Consider the following 27,221-nt stretch of genomic DNA (forward strand, 5'->3'; position numbering starts at 1 on the left):
GGAAGGGGTTGCCTCGGCCACGTTGGGCACCTTCAAGAGTCGGCTGGACAGGGTGCTGGGCCATCTTGTCTAGACTGGGCTCTTCCCAGAAAGGTTGGACTAGATGATCCCTGAGGTCCCTTCCAGCCTGGGATTCTGTGAATAAAAGTCTGCAAAGCCAGTGATGGCTGTGCAAGGCGCATAAAAGCCCATTAACCAACCCATATGATATGATAAAACCCTAACATTTTTCTTTTCAGTTAGTGAGCACTGAAGTCTAGTTTCTAACAGCTACCTCTGATTTTCCCTCGTTTTGGCAGGGAGGGATGCAAGAAAAAAAAGTAAAAAATGGAATGAACTATTCTGTAGTTTGAGGAATTATATTAACAATCAGAATGTTACACAAACCTCAGTTTCTCATATTAAACACTAATTTGGCAATTTGTTGTATTATATTTTATAGTTATGCAGTGATAGAATCTTTCTATGTCAATTAAATGCGTCCCCTGAAATATAAAGAGAATACAGGTTCAACAGTTTCATTGCAGACTTTAGCATCACCTCGAGGAAAGTTTATATATTTTAATTTCTGTGTCGCTGGCTTTTATAGGTGTCTGAAGGTTCCATATTACCATTACACAGAGTGACTGCTTTAAGGAGTACACCAAGTTACATGCCTTTTAGTTAGATAGAGTCTAAACATTTTAATTGTCATTCTGCTTACTACAACTCCAGCTGCTAATTTTGACTCAGTGAGCACATACCTTCTTCAGGTCACCATCCTACAGATGGATACCATTAAAATTTTGTTTGTGCTAAGCGAGAACAAGATGCACAAGACAGGTGATCTTTTGATTTAGCTTTTAGAACAAGATCTTTGCTGATGACAGAGCAGATGGTCAACTTTGTTGAAATGGAGAATTAAAATAATTAGATAGATTTTTGGCAGATGTTCGCTACATTCATGCATAAATAAACGTAATCCTCATCCTTTAGCTCCCTGATCTGGATTCTAGGTGTGAAGGATGTGCAGCATGTGGTGCCTTCTGAAACCTCAACCATGATAACTCTTCATTTTATAGTATCACTACAGTAAAAGAATGATGTCTCTCGGGTTTATCCATCAGAAGACATAAAGACTGTTAAAATCTTGATTTATGTTCATGTATTTGCTTTATGGTTTATCATGGAGAGAAAGTTTCTTACCAGTCAAAAGAGTATTTTCAGGATAGGCTGCTCATCTTCAGAGTTAAAATAGGAATGATGTAGCAGAGGTCCTCTAGCAGTGCTCACTGCTCAAGCACAAAAAACGGATGTCAATAAGTATTATAGCTCAGCCCTGAAACTCCTGAGTAAACACAGATCCTGTTTGTGTTTAGCTTGCTTCCACTAGAAGGCTACTCATCTTGGGACTTTCCAGTCGGAAGATACCACTTCCACAAACTCATCTTTTTACATTTATCTCTAGGAAAGTTGGAACACTTCAACTGGCACCAGCTTGACCAAAAATCAACACGGTGAGAGTATAAGTGACTGTCAGCGTGGCTTGGGGTTTGTGGTACAGCCCGAGAAGTCACCACTGAACGGCAGCACTCGCTGTAGACTCCCAGTGCCTGGGGGGGAGATGGGGGACGCGTGTGGACTTTTACTGGCAATACAGACTACTCGGAACAGACTTTTATAGCGTAAGTATACCTGCTACCAAAGTATAGCCTTTTAGAGCATATTTCTGTGAAGGGCATAGATGCCAAATATACGTGTCTCTTCACGCATCATCCTGTAACCCAAGGATTGCCTAATTTCTGAGGCTATGAGGATTTTTCATAAGATATTGATTCATCAAAAGCAAAATACTTCACAGACATGTGCAGCTTTGATAAGCTTTAATATGGAGCAGGTTTGTCAGGAATCCTTGGTTTATCAAGAAAAGCTCTTTGTCAATAAACTTCCCTCCCCCACAATGTGGTGTCCCTGGAATTTACCTGCAAAACAGGAAATTCTTGTTCATAGGCTCAGCCTGAAACAGTGTCCTGAAAAAAAACCCGGCAAGTTCGTGAGTTCATGTACGCTATACTGTGTTTCGCACAGGTGGGATTTTCAGAGGTACCTGCTCAGTACTTGACAGATTTCTGTGGGACCTCAAATCCAGAATATTGAAAACTACTGATTTTATACGAGGTAGAACGATTCCAAGGTGAGTGGAAAAGAGCAAAGCCCCAGGGAAAGCACAGGGCCTTTGCTTCAGATATGGAGAGCCCAGCTCTGGGCATGATGGGTAGCACTCTCTTAAGGTCACCAAAATATTTAATTTAACACCAAAAATATAAGTAGTTCTGATACAAGACTTGCTATTTGCTATAAAACTTTGAGCAGACAATAAGCAGCTTGACATTATTCATAGAAAAGTGAGAGAGAAAAAAATCCTGTCTGACTCTCAAGCTCCAGCGAAAGTCACAGCCTTTTTATTTCAGTGGGACCATGTACATCATGTGCTCAGCAACTCATCTGCCAAGGCAGAGCTCTTGAGTTACCTGACAAACTGCTGGTGCAGTTAAAAGTCTTGAGCCTTTCCTGTCGCCAAAGGTGACAAAGGCATCTTGCCTTCAGCCTTCTGGACCAGGAGGTGAATCACATTCACCCTTGAAGTACTGAGCGGTCTCGTCCGTTGCCGGTCGAGCTGCATGTCTTGAACTCTGACAAGGCATCCTCTGAGGCCAGTGACAGAGGTACATTATTGTTGATTAACATTGTCCACAAGCAAGTCAGAGCATGGTCCATTAATACCAGTACTGCGCAAACAGAGAAAACAACGATTTTTTTTGAGGAAAAAAAAATATTGGACTTCTGCCACTCTGAATTCAGAACATTTTCCTGAGCCTTTATAATTAATGCCTGAAATAAAAGTACTCTTAAGGTAGTACAAGTCTCTTTTTGGACTGTGGATGATCTTGTGGGCTATCAGTGGTCCAGGAGCCACAGATGGCGAGTCCAGACACTTGCTGAAGGATGTGTCTGGAACAAACTGCATTTCAGAAGCGGGCAATAATTAAGAAGGCAGCTCTTACAAGCAGGTGTCTCGCAATGACCCTTCTAATAAAAACCTTAACTATCTACTCCCTTCCTTTCAGTGGAAGGTGATAAATTATCTTGTCGAAAGCCTGATGAAGTACTTTATGACATTCAGATATAGGCTTCAACTTTTTCCTGTGAATGCTTTGCAGCTGGGGCAAGGCCCATTCCGTTGTTGGTGCCACGGCATTTCAGGAATTCTTGCCAACACAAGAAAGGAAAAAAGGGTTGCAGAAAGAAACCGAACGGCAAAACTTGTCAGAACCACAAGATGGCAATACCGTTTAAAATATAAAGCTTACGCAACTAAAACAAGAGCGTTGCGAGCATTCACAGCAGCTGGCGCGCATACCGCTTGTTTACAGCTACAGTGTAAGGTGGATGTTTCCAAGGAAGATAATCACAAGTTAGCCGTATCCGGGGGCTTTGTCTTAATTCTCCTTTTAACAAGTACTGTACGGCAGGGTCTTGGTCAATACCGTGGCTCAGCCTCCAGTGGAACAATGCCGCTGGATTTCCACACAAAAGACATCAGAGGTAAGAACGAACATATTGCAATCAGTGAACATATTGCACGCTCATTTTCTCTTTCATGTCCTCAGTTTCTGGAGGAGAGAAATTTGAGGCCATTAAATAGTGTCTGGCAGCTATTTCTGTTGATTAGCTATCATGTTAATAATTACAGCCACTTTCAGGCAGCGGAGAGAGCAGATGCAGGAAGCTGCTGTGGCATTGCTTCATCAATATAAAATGTGTTGCGTACAAAAGGTGTCGTTCCGAGCAAGCAGATAAAATGAGACTATATACTCAAAGGTAAACAGCGTATTCCCATTTCTGGGGCGCCGCCTGGCTATGTTGTTATAAATAATTATTGATGTTGTCTCTCGTAACAAAACAAAGAATCACACCAAAGTGCTTACGCAGCAGCAGCTCAAAGAAGATAGGTGGCGAGCTTCGCAAGTAACGAGTGGAAGAACTGGATGGTCTCACAGCCAGCCAAAGAGGGTCGTCAAAGGCATACGGACTCATTGAGAAATGCGCACAAGCATACGCATGCATGCTTCTGCAGCGCTAAAAGAAACGATGGAAAATTACAAAGAAATTCTATTCTAGGGACATCGGTAATGATATAAAAATAGAAGACCTCATCTTGTCTGCACACTGGATAGTGGCCGGAGGAGTCCACTCGTGCCTCCACGAATCATGAGGGAGATCACGTTCAGCAGGCAACCTCCTCTTCTAGTCCCTGTCTCAGGCAGGTCTCCGCCCGGGAGCTGGCAGTCGCTGGCTGCAGAGCTGCTCGTTTGCCACGCTAAAGATTTGTCATGGCACAGTAAGAACTTGTTCGCCTACTGATTGCCGTGACAAGCTCAATATATCTATTTCTGTTTACACTGACAGGTGCAAATAACTACAGAAATCACTAGTTCAGGGCCTCATTAAGGTATGTTTTTTAAGCAACGTGAACACAGTGCCAAGTACGGGTCTATGAAGAGGAATGCTATTATATTTAACTGCAGGGTATATCTTCTTCCTTGATGCATACTATAGCATGTAACTCCCGTTAACTTTAAGGGGTTATAGACTCTAGGAACATCAAAGTAGAACATACCCTGAGGAAAAAGAGTCTGTCCTTGGATGCTCACGCACAGCTGCTCTTGACATCAAGAGAGGAGTGCAGGGCTTAGCCTTAAGTATGCCCATTTCTACTGGAACTGAGCTCAATTATCACAGCAAAGTCTTACTGAATTCCCAGAAAATAGAAACTCCTAAGAATATGTTTTAAACCAAACTGTTTGAAACCAAAATCTTATTAGACCAGGAGATACTTTATTACACATAACTAGTTTCAAAATAACCAACAGCAAGTCTCTCACGCTACACATTTCTATAGGTCTCATCCGTCTCATACCTTGAATTGTGCTGTCTCACTCTTACAGCTAAACTTCTTTTCAAGGAGTTGATATAAAGTGGCCGATGCATCCACCTTTTCTACGCGCTGCTTGCCTAAACATTCAGGCACTGTGGATGTACAGCTTAGGCGTGATTTTTAGCCCAGATTGTTATGCATGATTATCATCAGTAGCCGTTAATATCTGCTCTTCATGAAAGCAAAAACTTCATGTTGATCTCAGTGTAATTTATCTGTCATAATGCAAGTTTTCCTGAGGAAGAAGTAACCGTTCCCCACACAAGTATTAGAAATGGAATTTTCTCCTCTGTGTCTAGCATTTAGGTTAGACATTCACACCCGGTTACAAGCTTGCATGTCCTACGGGGAACTCTGCCCTTACAGGTGATCAGGCAAAGAGCTGTCTTAGCTCCCTTCCGTCTCAAATTCTCAGCTTGTGTGCAGTGAAATAGGGATGAAGGATACATTGCATACATTGCAGCGGGATAAGAACACCAGGCCCTTAGTGTCAAGTGTATGGAAAACACAGAAAACCACATGGCCTCGGTCCTTAAAAACAACCTTCCATGATTCATCATAAAAGGCCCGATCTGCTGCAGTTCAGGATACAAAAGGGTCCACTGAATCAGTGGGGATCTGAAAGGTCAGAACAGGAAAGGCTTTATCAGAACCTTTAGTATTTTAATGTGCAAATACGCAAATACACGGTGGGCCGGACTCTGTGTGTATATATATACACACGTGTCTTCAGAAAAACAGTAGGAAACACATTGAAAATCATATCTGACACTATTGATTATTTTATTGTCTCTGCACTGCGACATTACCTAGCTCTCCTAAAAATCAGAATCTCTTTGCTGCAATTTTGGTAGCATAACCGTGTGGAAAGCAAGCATCAATAAATAATAAAGTGACCTGTAGACTAATACACTCCCTAGTTCAAAAGTATTTTCAAGTCTGTATTTTAAGATGACATGCCATTAAAATAAAAAATTAATAAACAGAAGCAACAAAAAGCAATGTATTTCATTTCACATTAAATACATCTAGGTGAGTTGTCACTCTGCCATACCGTAGCAGAGGATGACGGGGAACGGGCCACAGGGCTGAAGGACAACGGCTGGGCTGTAAGTCGCCTTGAATTTGAGCACTGGACCTGCTGTGCCAGGGCAGGAGCACCACGTGCCTTGTCCAATACCCTCTCCCTGAAAGTGGCTGGCTTCCGTAGAAAGCGCGAGAGAAGGATGTAAGGGAAATTACGGGATAACTTATTCAGATGCGAGGAACTGCTTCCTTGAGTAAAACAGTAAACGATGCCTCTAAGTACAAACATTTCTAGCCTTTACATTTCTTCATCCTATCTTAAATATAACCCAGATCATTCCTTCACAACAGTTTCAGGTTAAAGAATCCTTACTACAGCAACAAACTTTTTTGTTACTGTTTTTATTTGCTGCTAAAGAGCAACCGTGCTGCCGCAGAGGCAAGAAGCACAGGTTTTATCTTTGTGTTTGTTTCGAGAGGTGGCGGAAGGCACTTGACCTTGAAGAGAGAAAACAGGGCAGAGCAGAGGGAGACCAGAAGAAGGGTCAGATTGTCTTTGCTTTTGAGGGTCTTTCATCCACTGGGGGTCCCAACGCAGCGGCTGGAAAGTGGATGGGGGTGTGTTGGCATTTGTGTGCCTACTCTTCAGGTGACGTGGAACTCAAAGCTACTCGAGGAGAAAAAAGCTTTAGGCCTTGGCATATTTGAAAAATCAACATCCAAAGAAGGTTTTCAGCAAGGCATGTATCTGGGAGTGACTGCCGAATGTACCCATTGCCTGATGTTGTAGTGTCGTTTTGGGAAGAATTGTCTTTTGCAAAGAGTACTTCTGGGAACCATGACATATCCCATAATCTGCTCTGACTACCCTGCAGTGAACAGGATGAGCAAATGTAAAGAACGGATAATGTAGCACGGAGAAAATAAGAATCAAGCCACTAAAAGTCTAAATTGATGTTTCTGTTGCAGCGGCATTAGTATAGGGGTCTGAGCTGCTAAAATATATCACTGTTTGCTGCTTCGCAGCACCAAGAGAAAATTAGAATAATGCTAGGGCCATAAGACTGGCCTAAGTTACACCAAGTAACACGGATGTGGGCATTCGGGAATGGAAGGAGGCTGTTACGTGCATTCAAGATGCGACAGCTACTCCTTGTGGACCGGTACTGAGAGTGGAGTCGGTTACCTTGTGCTTCGTGCCCACAGGTAGCCTCTGAAGGAGGTTAATGCAGAGAAGCCCACTGTAATACAGTATCGCATCTTTATGTTTCGTCTCTTTATGTTTCCCTTGCAGTAACTGCCATACAGACAAAACCTAACAGTCCAAACCCAACACAGCTAAGACACTGACAGCTTTCGAAGAGAACAATCAGCGGCAGGAACCTGAACTGTTCATAGTAAGTGGTTTACAGCTGAACTATTATCTGCTAAATAAAGGCTTCTGCACATGTTTCTGTAGGTTTGTTTACCCCAGTCATTTTACCCAAACCTAGCTGAATCTCATCTACATCTCCAGATGTCTCTTGTAGACCCTTTTTGCATCTTTTCTATGAGACTGCAAAAGCTCTGCAAGGCTTCGCACGCCTTCCCCTGGTACTCAAATATGTTTTCTGCTTTTCAAAGATAATTGAATTTTTGAAAGTTTTCCTAGCAAAAGAAAGGCAATACTGCGTATACAGGCTCCAGTCAAATGTGCTGTTCTGGCTGCATTCAACATCAGTGTGGGGTCGCTGTTCTGCTCCAAATTCAACAATCCCCTTACCATGCCCCGTTAAACTCACTCTCTGTTTAAATTTGCTTGCATTGCAGTATTTGGAATATCTCCCCAGCATATGTCTTTCTGCTCCAGGTTATTTTAAAAAACCTTTAACAGTAGTGGTTTGGTTTTTGCCCCCACAAAGTGAGGATGATATAACACTGCTAGAAGTAGAAAGAGGAAGAATAATGGATAGTGAGCAGGAAGACAAGGTCAATTGTTCAGCAGCCTCTGGATTGCACATCTAACCTCAGCCTTTAAAAATAAAAGATATACATGAGAACTTTCTCAGTTTTTATTCCTCTCACTCACCCTCCCTGCTTCTCCTACATTACCTGGACTAAATCCATCTGGGGGTAAATTCAGATGCTGCAGGGACTTCACTACGATTTTGCCCCTCACTTGCCCTTATGTTTGTATTTTTTTTCTCTGGTTTTCTTGCCTTCCTTTCCAGAAAGCTAGGAAACCAACAACAGGAGAAATGCATCTTCAAAACCCACAGAGGAGACTTAAAAATAGGCAAATAGCGGTTAGTTCAGCCAAACCTCTAACATCAGCACACTTGTCGAAGGCAGAAACTGTCTGATTTTTGCCATACCTATTAAAAAGTCAATTATCTCATAATTTCAACACCTTTGCATGATAAATGATGTAATAAGCAAACATTTTAATTTTAGGAAAGACACTATGACACTGTAAATTTAATTTTTCAACATGTTATTGAAATCCTAACCGGAAGAGTAAAGGACAGATGAGTAAGTGAGCAGATTACCCGGCTCTTTGACCACCCAGTACTTCCACTGAACAGCCCTACAAAGATATGCCAGCTTCAAAAGTTTAATGCAGATTTGCAAAATGCATAGTCCAGAGAACACTTCAGACAGAGCTCTCCAGGGGCTACTTTTGTGTTTATAAGTATTCGGCTGAATTTCGAAAGCAGAAGAACAGAAGCTTACATTTAGCAGAAAGGTTCTCAAGAGCATGGGTGCTTTTACGATCAGTCTTAATGGCTGAGCTAGAAACTTTCCGGAAATACAGAAGTCTGCTATGGCGGTTTTACCGCCCAGTCTAACAAAACCAAAATTTCATCACTTCATATTTACACTAAGGGAAATAGCTTTAAATCTGTTCAGCATGTTTAAAGCATCAAAGAGATTCAGTGTTAGAGCCCTCGTCTTTCTGTAATAGCAGCACGTTATCTCCTTTCAGGAGAAAGTTTTAGTTCTAGAAATTCACATTAATCACAATATCCATTTGTTCCAGTTCTAGGCCAGACGAGCTCTCTAAGCTCTAACTTTTGTTAAACAGGAACATCAGACTTACAGAACATTTATTGACAATATTTGCTTTAACAGAAGAAAGGTGAGGAAAAAGGCGATCTATAGGAGTAAGAGAAAAGGTTATTTTCTACTTTTTTTTTTTCCCTAAGGTTTGGGCCTATTGGTTGCTAAGTAGTGGAGGGGGTATGGAGTGCCAGCGCAGCATTGCTTCCTGCAGAAAACAGGTTACCAATGATATTTCATTTATGGCATGGCAATGCAACATCTCTGCATTTCTCTGTATTTTCGTGCATAGAAAGCATGAGAAGATGCTGCTTACATCATCAAAACGAACTCTCATAGAAATTTTATAAACCAACAAAGCGCAGATGGTTGAAGGCATATGTTAGATCACTATTATAGTTTTATTTGCTTACAAAGACTTTCTGTGCTCAGGTCCCAAAAAGTTTCTCTTAGAACCCCAAATGAGCACGTAAAACAAATGAGGAAGCATATCTCTAGTCAAAAGCGCTTTCAGTCCCGTATAAGTACTTGCCCAACTAAAAATGAGATTGAAACTGCTTTAGAATAATAAAAGTGTCCATTATTAATACCTGCTTCTTCTAGTTTCTTCTGTAGTATACCTTCGTTTCAACAGGCAAGGCCAAAGCCCACGTTAGGTAAGCACGTAATCAAAGGCCATTTGTTTTAAAGATCCTGCAGCTTTTTAGTAAAAAATGCATTTCTGTGAATGACTTTTTGCCTTTCTGTGCTGTTGCATGGGTAAAAAGACAATTAGAAAAAAACAAACTTTTGCTTTACCGTTTAGAATTGTTCTCGCACCTTAGTTCTTATGGAGCCACGTGTACAATTTGTGGATTAAAATACAAAAATGCCAGCCAGTGCTATTGTTCCAGCAAGCAAAACGTGATGTATGATGGTAGGAGGGGGGAAAATTTTGAGCCAGTTCACGGGCCAAACGGGATTCAGGCAAACCTAGAACACCCAAGTGTCTGTTCGGGTGCCAAAACCTATCCCCCAAATGTGGGTTTTTACATCGAGATTCACCCAGCAATTTGCAAACCATTGTTTAAAACGACATAGTGGCCTGAATTTAGGGAGAAAATTATTTTCCTTTCAGCTGGTTTAGGTCTTCAGAGCTCTCTTGTCTGATTTTTACACCTTGACACACAGTTCCATCACACCAGTAGTCCATCGAAAGCCTCTGAGTCACTGCTTCAGCCAGGGGTCTTCCTGGGACACGGCTGAAACATGCTACGATCCCTCATTGTTACTGTGCAACTGTTGACATCAATAGACTGTGGACAAAACCTCATAAAGGATTTTTTTCAACCAACCTTTCAAGGACCTTAGAGCCACAGCTGTTTAGCCTGCATGAAATTTCTTCAAGCATTTTGTTTCACAAAGTGCCATTAAAAGCAGAGGAATAACGGACCCCACATCCTTTACCACTTCTGCCACCTCTCAGGTTGACAGTGCATTTAAAAAAGAAGACAGGCTTCTAACGAGTGATGCAGCCTTAAGGCCTTAATAACTGAATAGAAACATCCCTTACACCTAAAGCTTGGGAAGCCCTGGTAGGCCCCCCGTGACCGATTTACACACGTACACACAACGGCTGCCACGCGGGGCTAACGCTTCCTCTCACCAGTCTTCACGGGTCAAATTAAAAAGATTTTGAGACACTGACAAGGCGCGCAAATAAGGTGTGAATAAAGCAAAGTCACCACCCCTTTTCAGTTCTGATGCGAGAGCTTTCCCACGCCCTGTAGCGAAGGGGGGCAGGAGGAAGGCACACGGCTCTAAGTTAAGGATGGAAAGCGGAGAATGGCAGCGTAGCTTACGAAGAGCTGCTGTCATATAAATGCTCTATCTTTCCTTTTCTGCCATTGCCACTAGTATGTCTAATGCTCGCTACAACTCTGGAACTCTTTAAAGCCCAGAAAACTCTACGCTGCTCGGTGTGCGTGCGTCTCCCTGTTTCAGAAGGGGAAACATTTTAAGGCATGACCATGGGACCAGTCAGAAATCACGGACCCCAGACCCCTGCGCGCAAGCAGGTTAAGAAACAACTGAGGAAGAGGCTGTTGCAAAAGCATGTTAAAACTCACTTTCTGCTGCTGGTTTGAAGACAGCAGCCCCTTGCTCCAGCTTGCGCTTTACCCATCCCAAAGGGCCTAAAGCTTTACCCCGTGTCACCAGGGGAGAGGGCCGCACGCCCTCCCTGCCTACACCTCGAGCGAAGGTCTGGAGCTGCCGCAGAGCATTTGGTTACTTTCCATCATGAGAGAATCGTCTTCGTCCCTGCAGGAACCCCCAAACCCCCACGGACCGCTTTAAAAGAGGCATAAGGTCCGCTGCAGCCAGTGGTTTTACTCCAAGCAACCATACAACAGGAGACTGCGTGTCCTTGCAGGTCAAGCTTTTTCACTTGTGCTGTCTGCCTTACTGCCAGCCCAGCCAGTACCTCACGGTCTCTGAAGTGCAGGATGCTTTACAAATATTTGGAGTTTAAAACCCTACCTTAACAGCAAAATATTAGTATTTCTTATACCATCAAACTATATATTGTTGTTTAGCTTTTGGAAAAGAAGCAGTTTGTTTTCCTCAGCTTAGTGTAAAAGGCAGCCCAGGTGTGATGTGCCCTGCTCATGCCTAGAGGAGCTTTTTCTCCCCCAAAAAGTAGTAAGGATATATTTTAGAAGATGCGCAGAATATGCACTCAATCTGCTCTGAACATAATTAGGTAAGTGGCAGGTTCCGCTCTTGATTTCCTCTGTTCAAATCTGAATTGCTTTGACTACAAAAGCATGGATCTGAATGTTGAGACATGATCCTTCTTTCACTTCCCAGGACAATAGTGACATGTTTTGATCTGTTTTCAAAGGAAATACTAATATGCATCCAAAGTCAAACAGATTCTGGATTCTGGCCAGAAGATCAATAGACGGCTCTTGCGTTACTGTTGATTTGTACCAACGACAAGATCATCAAGAATATGCCCGCTCTTGACATTCATAAGTAATAAGATCTTTGTGTTCTGGTAGCTATTGAAGGCCCTTTTACCATCAGATTATCGTATTCACCTTCTGCATCAGAAATAATAAATAAATGAAGAGGGAAGTCCTTCAGTAACTTACCATACTACACTAATAATGCCTACAACACAACGAAAGGTCATAGAAGCAATATAACCCCGTTCCTATTAAAGTATTAAGGACATTCTACCTCTATGACAGCACCAGAATTTGAGTGAGGTATAGAGGAAAATTAATATTGGGTTAAGTTGGTAGAACGGTATTACTGGACCTTAAAAACCAGAAGTAGATATTGTAAATCATGGCATAGTATCCAAGACCATCTATTAGAAAGGACTGTTAAAAAGATCACCAAATCAGTTTATTAAAAGCTTCCTACTATACTTGAGCGACAGTGATTAAATGAATGATTCAGTACCGGTGAAATGCAGTTCTGAGGTGAGGACCATTACAGGCGGTGGAACGTTGCTTCAACCTTGGGCAAAGGTGCCATTTGTAAAACCTGGGAGTATTTGCCAAGGTTTGTGCCAAAGCTGGGAACGCTAGTCTGCTCTGGCAAGACAGCTTTAACAGTTCAAGTCACAAGCACTTGAACCCAGATCATCGTATCTTTAAGAGAAAAGCAAACCGCAAAAACGAAAATGAAACGAACTCCCCCTCCTCACCCCTGCCAACCGCAGAAGCCAGACAAACCAGAACAAACTCCATCCCCTACAGTCACCGATTAGCATGGCCATGATAACCAATTTGGTGCACATTTTTATTTCTTCTTTTTTTTTTTCCTGAAAGGCAGTGCACCGGTCTCTCTGGGAAGGAGAGTCTGACAATAAATAGCATAATACTCTGACCAAATGTTTCCCATTATTGTAAAGTATTGCAAAATCTGGCAATATGCAAAAAGCTACATTGCAAAAAAGTATGGAAGAAAGAAGACCACAAGATCTAAAAGGCCAAAATTTCCCATCTGGGCGTGCGCTTAGACAGACTTCAAAGCTTCTGCCTTCAACTTGCTAAATGAAAAGCGTTAATGTGACCCCCTGGTGCGACTGAGAAGAGGACATTTTTGCATGCTTTTCCTTCTCATTCACCTCGACCGGCTATCAGCAGCTATTCCTATGTTGCCCTGAACCAGACTCTAACGGGAAGATTATAAAGTCCATCAGCAAAAAATGCTGTCTGCATTTCTGCAGACAATATATGCTTGTCAGAAATCCGTTCTCCTCCTCCTCACTTTAGAGTGAAGCGTCCTAGAAACCTGTCGTGCAGTCCAACACCGCGCTGCCAACAGACTCCCACCGCACAAAGTGACGTTCCCGTACTCGTGCAGTCGTCTTTTCTTCCCTACTCTTTCCTTGTGAGGACAGGACATAAGGTATTTCTGGATATCCCTCCTTTGTTTACAGAGCTGAAAGCTGAGCGTTTGTTTGCACACACAACATCGAGCGTTGAACGTAGTCTGCCAATAGCTGATGCATGGTATGATTGGGTAAGGTTAGAACAAGGTGGCTATTATAATTGTCCACAAGTGTTTGCGAATGAATTTTCTTTAGCTGAAATTTGCAGTCCTTCTGTCCTTGTTTCTAACTGACAGCTGGCTGATGCCTTTTCCTGGTGCTTTTGCCGAAAGCCCGGTGCCGCGCTCCAATCTGAAATTTGTGGATGATCGCCGAATGAGTGAGTGGGTGAGGGGGAAAAAAACCCCAAAGCACTGTCTGGCAGCTCGCAGCTAAACAAGACAACATGAACTGGAGATCACACTGAAGAGGAAACAATTTTAAAAAAATATTTGGAGAATACATTCGGGTGTTGAATAAATCTGAAAAAAAATCCTTATCTCCTTAGGAATACGTCTTGAGCAAAAATAGGCTATATGTTTCAAAGGACTTGTTGAGCATTAATTATCTGCTCATTACTAGGAAAACTAAAGGAACTTCCTCTTCCAACTTTTCATAAATAACTTTCTGTGCAAGTGTATTTTTCCGAGTGTCTCTTTTCTGGGACATCTAACTATAAGCAGTTCAACATACAAAAATATGTAAAGCTGTTCTCACGCTTAAATCGCTCTCCTCGTAAAATGACATTCGTTTTAAACTGAAGATGGAGATAGCAAAGCCAAAGGCAAATGTATCTTGAGATATTGAAAGTTTTTCCCTTAATATTTAACTGCCCCTTTAGATGAGCGCCCACAGAGCTCTCTGGCCTTTTTGGTTCTGTCTTTTTACAGATAGAGGTAATTAAAATGGATTAAGTGAATTAAGTAGGCCTCCTGACAAACATAAGTAAAACACTCTGAAGATTTTTTTTTTTCTTTTAAGATGGCAATATGTGGTAGTGTCAAAGAATTAAAAAATAATAGGAAGATCCACCAATTTTAATCAGTCCCCAAAATTTCAACTGTATGCCCAAAGCATTATGCTCCTTAATTATCATCGCTTCAGAACAGCATGTATCATCAAGGCTGCGGTGATCACCTCTACTTAGTAACTAGGTCACAAACTCATTTGCCATTCCAGGAAAGAATTTGCATGGCAGAGATTTTCATTCATCTATTATTTCTGCTGTGTGGAAAGCACATGAAAATCCGGCTTGCATCATCAGATGCAATATTTGAACTCTCGGGTACTGTAGCAGTTTGAAACGAACGAGGAATTCGCAAGCTAAGGTCCCTTGGCGTTGAATGCGCTGGTGGATGCCGCAAAAGCAAATGAGAACTTTACAACTTACAAAATAGTTTCTGTATGGATTCGGGGGCAGTCTGGGTCATCACACATTACCTTCTAAATTACATTACTATCTGGGGCACAAGATGACGTATTTTCTGTCTTCCTAAGCCACATTGTGAAGATGATGATGATGATCATTATCCTAGAAGTAGCAGGAACACTACCGGAGGGAAAGGAAGTCACGAAAAAAAAAATCCGTGCAGAATATTTGCTCCAAACACCCAATAATGCACTAAATGCAGCTCTGTGTCAGCTTGTTAACCTGAAAGAGATTCGTTCATCTGGACATAAAAGGAAGAGCCAAAAAAAAGCAAATTTTGTGGGCAACAATAAAGTTCGTAATGATGCTGAGGTGCTTAGTGCATTTGAAAATGCAAATTTAAATTCAGATGGCACAATTTTCTAAACTATACAAAAAATTAGGACAGTGCGTCTTACGAATCTCCCAAAAATTCAGAAGTACCACTTAGTTCTCTGAGATACTAAACATCTTAGATATCTGCAAATTATTTTGACACTGAAAATCCCATCCTGGTTACTAGGAGCCTAGGCTTTTACCATCCAGTTTTAAAATAAGCCTCTACCTGTTTATTATTTCCCTTGCAAAATCAGTCTGAGAATATGTTTATATTTACAAGGAGAAAGTTAGATTTGGACCAGAGTATCTATTCTGCAGGGGAATTTATGCTTTCAAAGACTTTTTTGTTCCAAAATGGAATTAAACTTACAAAATTAATTGTTAAGAAGCTTCAAAGATTTTAATAAAGCACCTCTCTCTTGTTATTAACATATTATTTAATTTACTCACATATTTTTAACATCTGTATTTTCCCAAATAAAGGTGAAATAAGTCAGGAGCTTCCCTTTGTGTTTTCATTCTGAAAGACACAAAATGTTGCATTTTCCAACAGATCACAGACTCATAGAACGGTTTGGGTTGGAAGGGACCTTATAGATCATCTAGTTCCAGCCCCCCTGCCATGGGCAGGGACACCTTCCACTAGACCAGGTTGCCCAAAGGCCCGTCCAACCTGGCCTTGGACACTTCCAGGGATGGGGCATCCACAGCTTCTCTGGGCAAGCTGGGCCAGCGCCTCACCGCCCTCAGAGTGAAGCATTTCATTTTATATTCTTAATCTAAGCTCTCAGTTAATAGTCCCTATATAATTGATCTAAAAAATCCAAATATCTAGCCTATATCTAAAATATACACCCCTTTATATCTAAATCTCTATCTGTATATATAATACATTTGTATCTTTATATGTAAATCCATATATCTAAAATCTATATAATTTTTAAAAAATCTATATGTTAGGATTTAAATAAGCATACTATAAGAAAAGCATAGGAGTTATTCTTACATTTTGCCCTCCACATATCCACTGGCTTCCAGAATTCTGTGAGGTTTTGTACCCTGTTTTGAAGGGCTGGAAAATTTCCGGCAGGACCAACACTTTTACGTATATATTCTTCATTAATCTAAGGTATGCTTTCCAGTATGACTAAATCAAAGCCCATTTTATTCCAAATACATCCTCTGTACACAGAAAGCTTTGAAAACCACACACTTACGACGCACATGTTACTCGGCGTCAGCGCCAAATTCTTTTAGAACAGGAATAAACATCCACAGCTACGCTAGGGATCTGGCATAATCGGTATTCGTTCGGTTCGAAACGCCCATTGCACTGGCAAACTACCTGCGAGAGTTTGCAGTAATTACAGTTGTCATATGGCTGCAAACTGAGCAAATCCCAACTTCCAAAGACAAAAATCTGTTTTACCACTTTCTGCGAGTGGAGATTTGTCATTTGCCTAGTTTGCAGATATATGAAAATGAAAAAAAGGAAGACCTTTTGACATGAATGACGTCATCATCACCTCCGGTGGCAACCAGCTACTGAGGGGGCTTTCCTGGGTGATGCTCTTGGTTTCTTGATGTTTTCCTTAGCCGTCTTGGATATGACTTTAATATCTTCATTGTATCAAATTCAGACTTAGTGAAAGTCAACAGTTCTCTATTTGCCATGTCTCTGGTAGGAGCGTACGTAGGATATCCAAATTTCGGCTGGGAGAACACCTACTGATGTTACCTTCTGTGTCAACCTGAGAAGATATCACAAAACATTTCCCAACAGGTCTAGATTTTTTCTAACGTCCAGACTTTTCCGTCTTCTGTAAATACCCTTAAAAAGATCTATCACTAAGAGCCAGAACAGAATGAGTGAATTTTAAATTAATTGCAATTTTGTAGTTTTAGGTATTTCCAGAGAACTAAAATCGAAGGCATACATTCTGATCAATGAAACACACATTTGTTTACTTAGCCAGTGCCATCCAGCATAGTCACAATGAATCTATCATATATATCGTATTTATTCACAATTATTCACATATTTTTCAGCCAATAACACTCTACATGCGAACACTGCAATACTTATTTCAGATGATTTTCCACCGAAAGAAGCTTGACTCTTACAACTGATTACGGAGTGTTGATTCCTCACGCAGGTATAGTTAGAAACCGTAAGATGCACGTACCTAGACATGCACAGGCTACACCTACGCACGCTACGTATACATTACCTCATGTGGAAAAAGTGCATAGCTTTCAGATCCTGCTTAGCTTCATCCTTCGGCTCAGCTTCCCTCATCCTTTTTCTCTCTTCTATTCTCAGTTGATGTCCCAAAGGTATTTGTAGCATCACTGAAATGAAAGGGCAAGACAGGTTTCCTTTAGGAAGTTTCCATGAACCAAAATGGACTTGTAATAACGCCTTAGCTAACGAGAGGTGTCCGGTGCTCTCTCTCTGTGCTCCCGGAGAAGACGGCACACACGATGAGCGGGGGAAGGACGGCGCAGCGCGGGCAGCCAAACTTTCCTGGGACGCCTTGTAAGACACTCCTCCTTACAGGAGGAAACTACCTCCAAAACAACAAAAGGGCACCTCAGCTCTTTCAAAACGCAGTAGCTTGCTGTAATGCTTTCGTTTTCAACGCTGCCTGCCATACCGAGAGGTTGTAGTGTATCAGTATCTTTTATGCTACCACGCCTGGGAGATTTCAGTTTACCATTGTTAGAACGGCCACACTAATCCACCTCTAATTTGCTTCTAATTATGTCTTACACATTTATCGTCATTCAGATTGCACTTTTAAGCTGTAGAAGCATTATGGACTTCACACGTCCCTTGACGTGCGTGTTTCTGCTACTAAGCTATCCTAAACTCTGCTTGAAAATAGCTGTCTATAACGGTTGTACACCAATCCGGTATAATAATTTCAACACGGCCACTGTGAGGTTATGTACAAAAATACTCAGTTCATAAACGTTCCTACGCAGAACATTTGCAGCACACAAACTGCTGGAGAAGTACTGGTTCCTTTCAAGTCAAGATGAAACTCAAGATTTCAATAACTCTATGATCTGTTTTATGCTCCTTGATCTACATTTTCATAGGGAAATGACCATCTTGAAATGAACAATCAAGAAAGAGGCATTATTAGAGGATATTCTTAAATTAAATAATCAAAACTTAATCAGGTACTTCCAATTTTCCAGCTCTGAAGATTGCAGCACTCCAAACTGAAAAATACAAAGTCGTCAAAAGTAAGCGTTCTTTTCTTTCTTTTCTGTAACACTCTGTCAGTCGGCTTCACAACATGGCAGCCTCTCTGCACGTAACAACACAATTGATGTATTTAAGACTGGTTAATACAGAAAAAAATATACAACTGCTGTACAGCTACCAGCCTGGTGAGAGGGGCTGCAAGTGGAAGCAACGCAAAAGACCGTAAGGAAATCAATCTGAAAAAATGCAAAGCAGCACTGAGCAAGGGGAGGTGAGTGGAGTATCTATGTATGAAAAAATGTAAGAAGTGGACTGCAAAATCAGCAAAGTATATTTTTTTTCCAACGGTGACAAGGGGTTTGAACTAACGTGTTAAGCCTGAATGGGTAAAAGTGCAAATTGCGCACACCTGATTAAATAGCAAAAATGCACTGGAAGGAAAAAACGGGTAGTTTTAGGAAAATACATGCTTTCTGGGAGGCAGGAAGAGTAGGAAAGAAAGAAAAAAAAATCAAGTTAATGGATAAATGCAGTTAAAAAAGACTTTCCTAAGTTAAGAAGTTGAATGTTTTATAGCAGCTTGAAAGGCTGTTCAAAAATGTCTACAATGGAGATAAAAGCTTTCTCTTTAAACAGAGCCCACTTGAAAGAGCCAGTGAGGACCAAGAGACAGAGGATAAGAAACCACAGATTTATTAAATGGAATGTTTTGCTTCTGATTTTGTTGAGTTAGAAGTAAAAATTAAATGTGCCAGGAACCGTATTTCTTCATGTGATGAAGCTGAAATTTGGAAAGCTTTCAGGTAGAAGTATACATCTGTGCATTTTAGTTAAAATAGGTAAGACGAGAATGGTAATGAATTTTGCCTTGCAGAGACCTGAACTCACATGGACTACATTTCAAAATATATGATTTATAAAAAAACATTCTTACGATGCTTAAAACTGTATTTAATTTGCTTTTCTCAATTCTCAAGGTCATTTACACTCACCAACATAGACATACACACACATTCTGTTGCTTAAAGCTAATTTACTTTTGTTGATTATTCAGCAGTGGAAGTCATAGACTTCTCCCAGTAGCATCATTACCATGAATTAATAGCACTGTTCACTGTTATTTTTATTGGAAAAAATGACTTTCAACTATTGTGTCTCAGCTGGAGCAATCATATGATATCTTGGGTTATCTTATTCATGTCACATCTTAAAAATAACTTGAGTGCTAACCTTAATTGGATGAATATTGTAGGATATAATAAGAGAACATAATGAAACACTTTATTTCTTTAGACATTTCCCAATATGGGTTTAATTAAACTCCCTTTTTTGTTGTTGTTGTTAATTCTGATCAAGTTTTATGAATCGGTCGTAAAGAAAAGCTAAAGAGGAGACATTTTGTGTCCTGGAGGCCCAATTCTGCATTCATTATTTGTGACACTTCTATGGTATTCTACCAGAAATTTCTCCGTGCAGGGGCAGAGGGATTGCGCCTTGGCAAAGAACAGATAAAGATAAATCAATTTACCTCTCCTGGGGACCTGATAACTAGGACTAAGAACACAACGACTGCTGGAGCACAGACCACGGCGCAGCACGGGACGGGGAGGGCAGGCGCTCGCTGTCACCGCCCCAGGCTCCCAGGGGTGCCCGGAGCTGCTCCCTGGCTGCCTCCCGCCCGCAGGCGAGGGGCAGCCCTCGGCGTGCCCACCGGCCCCACGGCCAGCCTGCCGCGGCGGGTCTGAGCGGGGAGGACCTGCCCGGAGCCTGCGGGGATCAACCTGACTTGTTCTTGGCTTTCATTGACTCCTGCCTAAAGGACTGAGGAAAATTATTTAGGAGGGAACTAGCGCCGCAGAGGAAGTCACACCAGCCCACCCAGTTATTTGTGGCAACTAAAAGTTGGATGGCTCTGATTTCTATCCTCTGCATGAGACAAAATTTGTCCCGATGACCCTGTGCCCATTAGAGGTAATGGCTTCTTTCCTGCTGGCTCCTGTAGCAATGCATTCTCGGTTCAGCGCCTGTCGCAAGAGTAACCATGACAAAAGCCAGGCTAATGCAATCAACAACCAGGAACAAAGCAAAACAAGGCAGCTTCCCTCTTCAGCAAAATAAAAACAAGCATTTGTTTTTCACCTTACTCTTGGGCTCTTCTTTTTATAAAGCGATCACAAGTTTAAACACAGAGGAAAATTGCTCACAAATCCAATAAAATTTCGAAGCCACAGCTACCAGCAATACCAGGGGATTTCCACCCATTATATTTGCCAACAAATCAATAACAAGAGTAAATCCTTCTGCACTGAGGGCAATCAGATGCTCACTAACAGGTACTATCACCTAAATTAATATAATCCCCCAAGTGCTCTGTATGTGTCAAAGTTAATACCAAAGGAAGCTTACGCTTCACATGTGATAAGCTGAAGGATATTTCTTAATAATGGTTTAAATAAAAAGAAATTACGTGGAGATTTTGAATTAAATGATCCTGAACTGACTTGGCTCCACTGAAGTCTCTCCTTTCCGGAGAGGTTATGTTTTCTTAGCCCAGAGAGCACACTGGTCCATCAGGACTGTTATGCTAAAGTCTGAAATGATTTCACGGTGCTTTTAATCTAGAGGCTGTCTATAAGTGGCTTTCTTCTTTCGTCAGGATGTTTACATGCAAATTCTTTCCTGACTTGTGGAAGTTGTTCGTTCTAGCATTTATTTCACAGCCACTGAACGATGTAAACTTGCAACTCTGCAGAGTGGATTTAATATTGGTATTCAGACCAAAGGCTTGCTTATCGTTAATAATTTCTCATCTGGACTGTGATTAAAAAAGAATAACGTGGGAATTTAATTCTCTTCATTTGAAAGATCCCATTGGGGATACTTTGTGGTTTGGTTTTAGGGGAAGCAGTATTTTTTTATTTTTTTATGTTTGTACGTAGCTCCAACTCCAGAGTTTGGCTGGTCTCTGTTTCTCCTGGGCGAGTTCTTTGGGATGTTCCTCTCTCCAGGGCTGGTGAAGTACCAGTTCTTGTGCTGGAACGCAAGTAACAAATAAATAGTATAAAAGCAGCTAAAGTAATCATGAACTACTCCCTGCTGTCTCAAATCAGTTAGAGGTAAGTGATTTTGCCTCTACCTTTCCTGAGCAATATTTTCTAGCCGTTAAGGGCTAGCTTAGAAGCCTCTTCAGCAGGAAGAGCGTTGCGGTTAAAACATACGCTGGGTTCCAGGGAATTAACTTGCAGACTTAACTTGCACAAGTCCTGAGAAAACATACCTGATTTCTCTCTGTTTCCCTGATCCGTACTTAAGGAGACAAAAATACATAATCTCCTATATCGCTTCGCAAAATATATGGCTAAACGCACTTCGGAGCTGAGGTAGGCTCCGTAAGTCAACGGCGGCAAGCGAGGTTCATCCCGCGTGTTCCACGCCGCCCGGTCTGAATTCAGGAGCCTACAAAAGAACATTCAGGCTTCTGCAGAGGCATGTGGAGAAACTGGCTCTGTGCAAACTGATTTAATAAGCTAAGCTGCAGAAAGCAACGGAACACGAGGCACTGCGGTTTGCCAGGAGAAGCCGTATTCTCTTCCTAACTAGGTGTTATTGTTACGGTGGTAATGAGCAAGATCAGTATTTTGTAATAGCAGACGGGGATTTGAGATGCCAGACTGACGAGCCACAAGTTCAAAGACTGGGCGTTTGAAGGATATTTATGATATACAGCAATAACAAGCTGCCTTTTACAAAATGGTTCACACCTTAATAATGGCACTCTGAAATTGGTGTAGGGTAGATGTTTTTACTGAGCGGCACGTTAACAAATTGAAAGGTGTTTCTCAGATACAGTCAGAAAAAGGGGGTATGGAAAAGAGCTGCTCCTTTGCAGTAACACCTTTCTAGACAGAAAAAAGTGAATTCTAGTTGCAGAATGCAAGGCAAATAAGATGGGGTTGTATACCTATATTAGTGAGGAGAAGTAATTTGAGAGAGAATATTTGCTATTTAAGGAAGACCAACAAAAAATTGATCCTGCTGATGCTAAACTGGCTACGCTGGTGTGTGGGTCTCTAGCACCACGAGGGGGAGAGAAAGCAAAATAGCTACATAAGACGTGATTAAACTTTACTTCTGATTCCAAATCTCCTGAAAACATCCATCCATCATCATGCTTCAGGTTAACGCTGATTTACACTGCTCTTCATTTTGTCAAAGATCGAATGCCTAGGTGATTGATAAAAACCTGGTAAAGAAATTATTAAGGAAAACCTTAATAATAACCCATTAGCACTTCTGCGTGAAGTACATTGCAGGGTTCACGCTAATTACTTTACGCGATTATCCAAAGAAATCTTTCGAAAGTATTTTATGGCCTGGTCCTGCAAGAGTTATCTGTATGCCTGGCTCAAAAAATATGAGCAGTCTCCTTTGCATCATTAGGATTCACATACTTAAAATTAGCCATGTGAGGAATTTTTTTTTTTTTTTTTTTTGCAGGCTAGGGCTTCTGCAGAACTAATGAGACACCAGATGGCTGGATGGCACTGAACTTTAGAAGATGAATAAAGAGTAATCGTGGAAATTATCATCTGGTAAATCACATTAAAATCCCTGGGAAAGTAATGGAAGTGAGAGTTTTGGGGTTTTTTTTAAGGAAAGTAAGCAGCTGACAGCAGAAACATGAGCAATGAACAGCAATGAGTGAAATTATGACCCTAGACATCCGTGCTGAAACACGGGGTGAGTACAGTGGGGGTCAAATTTATAACAAAGAGCAATTTTCCATCTTGTGTCCAGCATCAGCAGACATTCGACGCAATACCCCAGAAATCATACTTGAAAAATTAATCTCAGTTGGATTGGAAATGAGCACTGTCTCTTGGATTTAAAATTGGTTGACAAGCTGTAAACAAAGGGCAATGGCAGACGGCGAGATGGTGAGCTTAGGGGCGAGGCGGGGAAGCAATGCTACTGTTTAAGCCCCAGAACAATTTGACTGATGAGGAGCATTTATGAGAATTATGTAACGTAGGTAACACTGACCAAAGGTGGTACGGTAACTACCACCGTGTGGGGAGAGGGACTCAAGAGAGTGGGCTGAGAGAACACTGTCATCTAGAAATTAGAAATAATGGGATGTTACAAAAAACAAACGAGCATGAAGGAAAGTGTCCTAACTAGGAACCATTTCTAATTAGGAACAGTCTCCTGAAAAAAACCGAACTTGCAGGACCTATAGAGCGGTTTTAAAAATTTTTAGATGCCAAGAAACTTTGTGGGCCAACTCCCCTTACAGACGGGGAAGCTGAGGCAGAGAAGCCTCATTGCCTGCCATGATAAGACATGACCGCACATTTACTTGCCTGGTCACTTTTTGTGTGTGTAGCTACATTTATCTCTATTCTAGAATTATTAATTCTTCACCTCTTTACTTCTATTCCGTTACTGGTCAGTACCACCACGCGAGCAAGCCAAGAAATTTAGCTTTCCACAGCCCACTGGCCCTGTGTCCCCATGTGGCCATCCGCCACCTTCTGTCTCTCCGTAGACAAAACCGGCTGCCCGCAATGCAAAGGAGCCCTCTGTACCCACAAAGGTGCAGGATTTAACTCAGTAATGCAGATCAGACAGAGAATGAGCATGCATTGATTAGCCACGTCATCTTATAATAAGTTCACTGACCCTTTCGCTTGTTCCTTATTCCACATTGATAAATAATTGCCCTCCAACCCCTCTGTCTTCTATTCATCGTGTTATTGGTTTAAAAACACTGGTGCTCAAAAAGAAACTATTATTAAAGCTCACATAAAGCCACTGATGTATACTCCTGTGTTGCAAGTAAGTGGCGTAAGAGAGCCTTGGTTTCTGAGATTCCCACCCAATGACCTAGCAGGGCCTTCATAACCTAGGGACTTCTCCACAGCAGGTAGCTGCGATTCAAGCCCACAAGTTCTGTCAAGGTGATGGTATCTGGTCAAACCAGGAGTCACAACTACTTCTACAGCTTAAAAATCTGGGGTAAAAACAGATCAATAAACCGTCTGAGGCTACTTCTGAGAAAGAAGAAAAAAAGGAAGAAAGAAAAAGTACAGAGGTGAAGATTTCACAAGGTAGATTAGTAACAACTGCGAGGCAGCCTCTAGCTATTTTTTATCCCCAGCCGCACTTCCTCGATTCTAACACTGAAGCACCACTTATTGATTCACACATTTTTCTATTCCGCTCTAATAAGAAGTTGTTCATTCAGATTTAAAATAAGAACAATAAGATCACAGGTTACACTTCCCACGCTAATGCTAACTAGATGGTTTTTCTTAACGTATTTCAAAATGTGATTTCAATGTCCAATTGGTCAGAAAAGCTCCAGGAAGAGAACAGCGGATTTGAAGACTTACTTTAACTAGCCAAAAGTCAAATTCTGTTAATCTAGCATAAAAGTTGGGCATTTTGCTCTTTTTCCTCATTGCACGGCCTGTCCTCAGAGTGTATCTGTTATTATTACTAACTAATATTTTAGTTTCAGGAGGGTACTAATACTGCCGGAAGACTCGTTTTTTAGGTTCTGTATTCAAATGCAAACAGATCTAAATAGCTGGCATGTCCAAAAGCCTTAAAATTTTGCCTGCCTCCAGAAGGTTGAATATTTTAGTGGAGAGAAGTAAAATTATATCCATTATCCATCTATCCTTAAAATTCAGGGCTTAAAATAGCCACTAGTAAGCAGCTTTTATTCACTAACCGTTTGCACAAGCAATGCAAACTTCCAAAGGCCTAAAGTTGATGAAAGGCTTGTGCCATCAAACGCAGCCCAATCTCCAAGTGCTCATGGTTTTTACTCTGATACTCCTTTGCTACTTGACTTGGCAGGTTGTGGGCCAGGGTCAGATGATAATTTCTTGCCAGAGGAAGATGGCCGGGGGGGGAAGTTCTTCCCTCTTCGGGGTCACCAGTGCCACTCTGCCTCCCGCGAGTCTGGAGGAGCCGGCCTACGTTTCAAAATGACCATGCAAAACTCACACCAACCACGGTCTTTCCTCAGCTGAGAAGACCCACGCAACACAGAAACGCCGTCTTCTGCTAGCTGTGAGCGTGCCTTCACCATAGCCCACTAACAAAGTATTTTTTACTGAGTTTTATCTATCCTAATGCGCCTCTGTGATGTACCTTACATCTCCTCTTCTGTATTAGCTGTTCTGCTCTCTCCCCCCTTTTAATGAATCTCTTTCAGAGTCTGCTGCCCCATGAGAGGTCAGAAAGGAGCACTTCGATAAGCCAACCCCACGCAGCCGTCCGTGTTATACCCTCGAGTTTTGCGAGGAGGCCGTCCGTAAGCCTTCTGAATTCAAGATAACTTTCCCGCAGCTCTGTCCCATAGCGCAAATCAATCGCCCGTCGCCTTGTGAGTCTGCCTGGACATTTGGGATTCCAGAGACGGAGTCCTCGACTTGTGTTTACAGGAGCTACACTGAGACCGAGGCAGGTAGAGCCGCCACCAGCGTGCCGAGTGCCGGATCCCAGGACGCGACGCGGTGATGACCTGCCAGGGAAGCAGGCCCTCTTCCACCGCACTGTGAAATATCCGGGGGGGCTCCCGGTATGAATTCGACATGCCTCCAGGCGAGAATGAAGTCACACTCTTTTAAATACTGTTTCATGCTTTCCTTTTAGGGTGTCTCATCCTTTTCTTTGGTCTGTTCTAAAGCCTATTCCTAAAAATTATCAAAATGAAGAGAAAGCCCTGAAAAGTCCGTTCCAATCTTCCCACAAAAGGGCTGTGTCTTGGAGGTTTGAGATTTTTTCACACACCCCCCTCTCTGATCTCAGTAGGGGTTTGAAAAGGCAGCCAGAAAAAAAAAAAAAATGGTTTTGCTAACCATTATCTGATCACTTTAAACAGGAATTGATTGCTTTGTTTTCTTATCTTCACAATTTGGCAGCCGTTTTCAAGTAAGAAGTATGTGGTGATGTGGGACTCAGGAGGAGCTTGCAAATCATCCAGGAGAAGAAAGGAAATTTAATTTCCTGCCATTAGTGTAACAGGATGGTGCACAACACCAGGACAGTGAAACCTCCGCTGGAGGTAACGATAAACCCCCACTCCTTCACTTGCCAATGCCTTTCGTTGCTGGTTTTATTTTTTCTGCAAGCAAGTGCAGTAGCTTTGCCATTTTAGTGATCTTGCATCTTTCACTTTTTCCTGTTCCCAGGTACAACGCAGATTGCCAGCATGTTGTCGCACAGGGTTACTAACGATCCCTGTCCCTCTGTCCTCGCTGCCAGCTACTGCTCGGGCACGGAGCGCGGCACGGCCTGAGAAGGGCTGAGGCAGCCCGCCCCGCCGCTGCGCGACGCCTGGGACCCCTGTTCAGCTCCGGGGCCGTAGGAAATCTTTCCAAGATTACATGATTTGTCAAGGTCACACAGGAGGGAGCAAAACAGGCTTCCTTAATTATGATGAAATGTGGTATATACAGGCAAAAGCCTGCTCCTGCTTAGAAATTGTTTGTGGTTACAACAGAAAATGGGTTTCCATGTTCTAAACACCCTTGTAATTTCTGTCATTGTAAAGCACTGTCCAGAGGGAACTTTTCCTTGTGTGCCCAGCCCCTGTTAAAGAAGAGGGGTCAGGTGTACTCAAAGGAGCATCATAAATCGCCTAAAAAAAAAAAAAAATCTCTCTGCATATGAAAGTGCTACAAATGACTCACAGAGGCATGAGTCAGATGGAAAAAATACAGTTCAGGTATCTGCAAAGGTCTGCATGCAGGGCCTAAAATGGTTTTAATTTCGATGGAATATAAAATAGAAGCGTAGACACGCACTTCATTTTATCAGCAAGCTCTCG

The 27,221-nt window shown here is 41.9% G+C and overlaps 1 long non-coding RNA gene across 2 annotated transcripts in view; it reads right to left on the bottom strand.

The window, feature by feature from the left end:
- Positions 1 to 27,221, bottom strand: part of LOC142059426 (uncharacterized) — a 53,755-nt gene that overhangs the window by 10,162 nt on the left and 16,372 nt on the right. For both annotated transcript variants that reach the window (XR_012661340.1, XR_012661339.1), the window contains exons 2-4: positions 2,511 to 2,768; positions 1,962 to 2,009; positions 1,186 to 1,271 (exon numbers count right to left, since the gene is read on the bottom strand). This is a non-coding gene — a long non-coding RNA (uncharacterized LOC142059426). The remainder of the gene's footprint in view (positions 1 to 1,185; positions 1,272 to 1,961; positions 2,010 to 2,510; positions 2,769 to 27,221) is intronic.

This window comes from Phalacrocorax aristotelis, chromosome 6 (assembly GCF_949628215.1).
Source record: "Phalacrocorax aristotelis chromosome 6, bGulAri2.1, whole genome shotgun sequence".
NCBI classification, from domain to species: domain Eukaryota; kingdom Metazoa; phylum Chordata; class Aves; order Suliformes; family Phalacrocoracidae; genus Phalacrocorax; species Phalacrocorax aristotelis.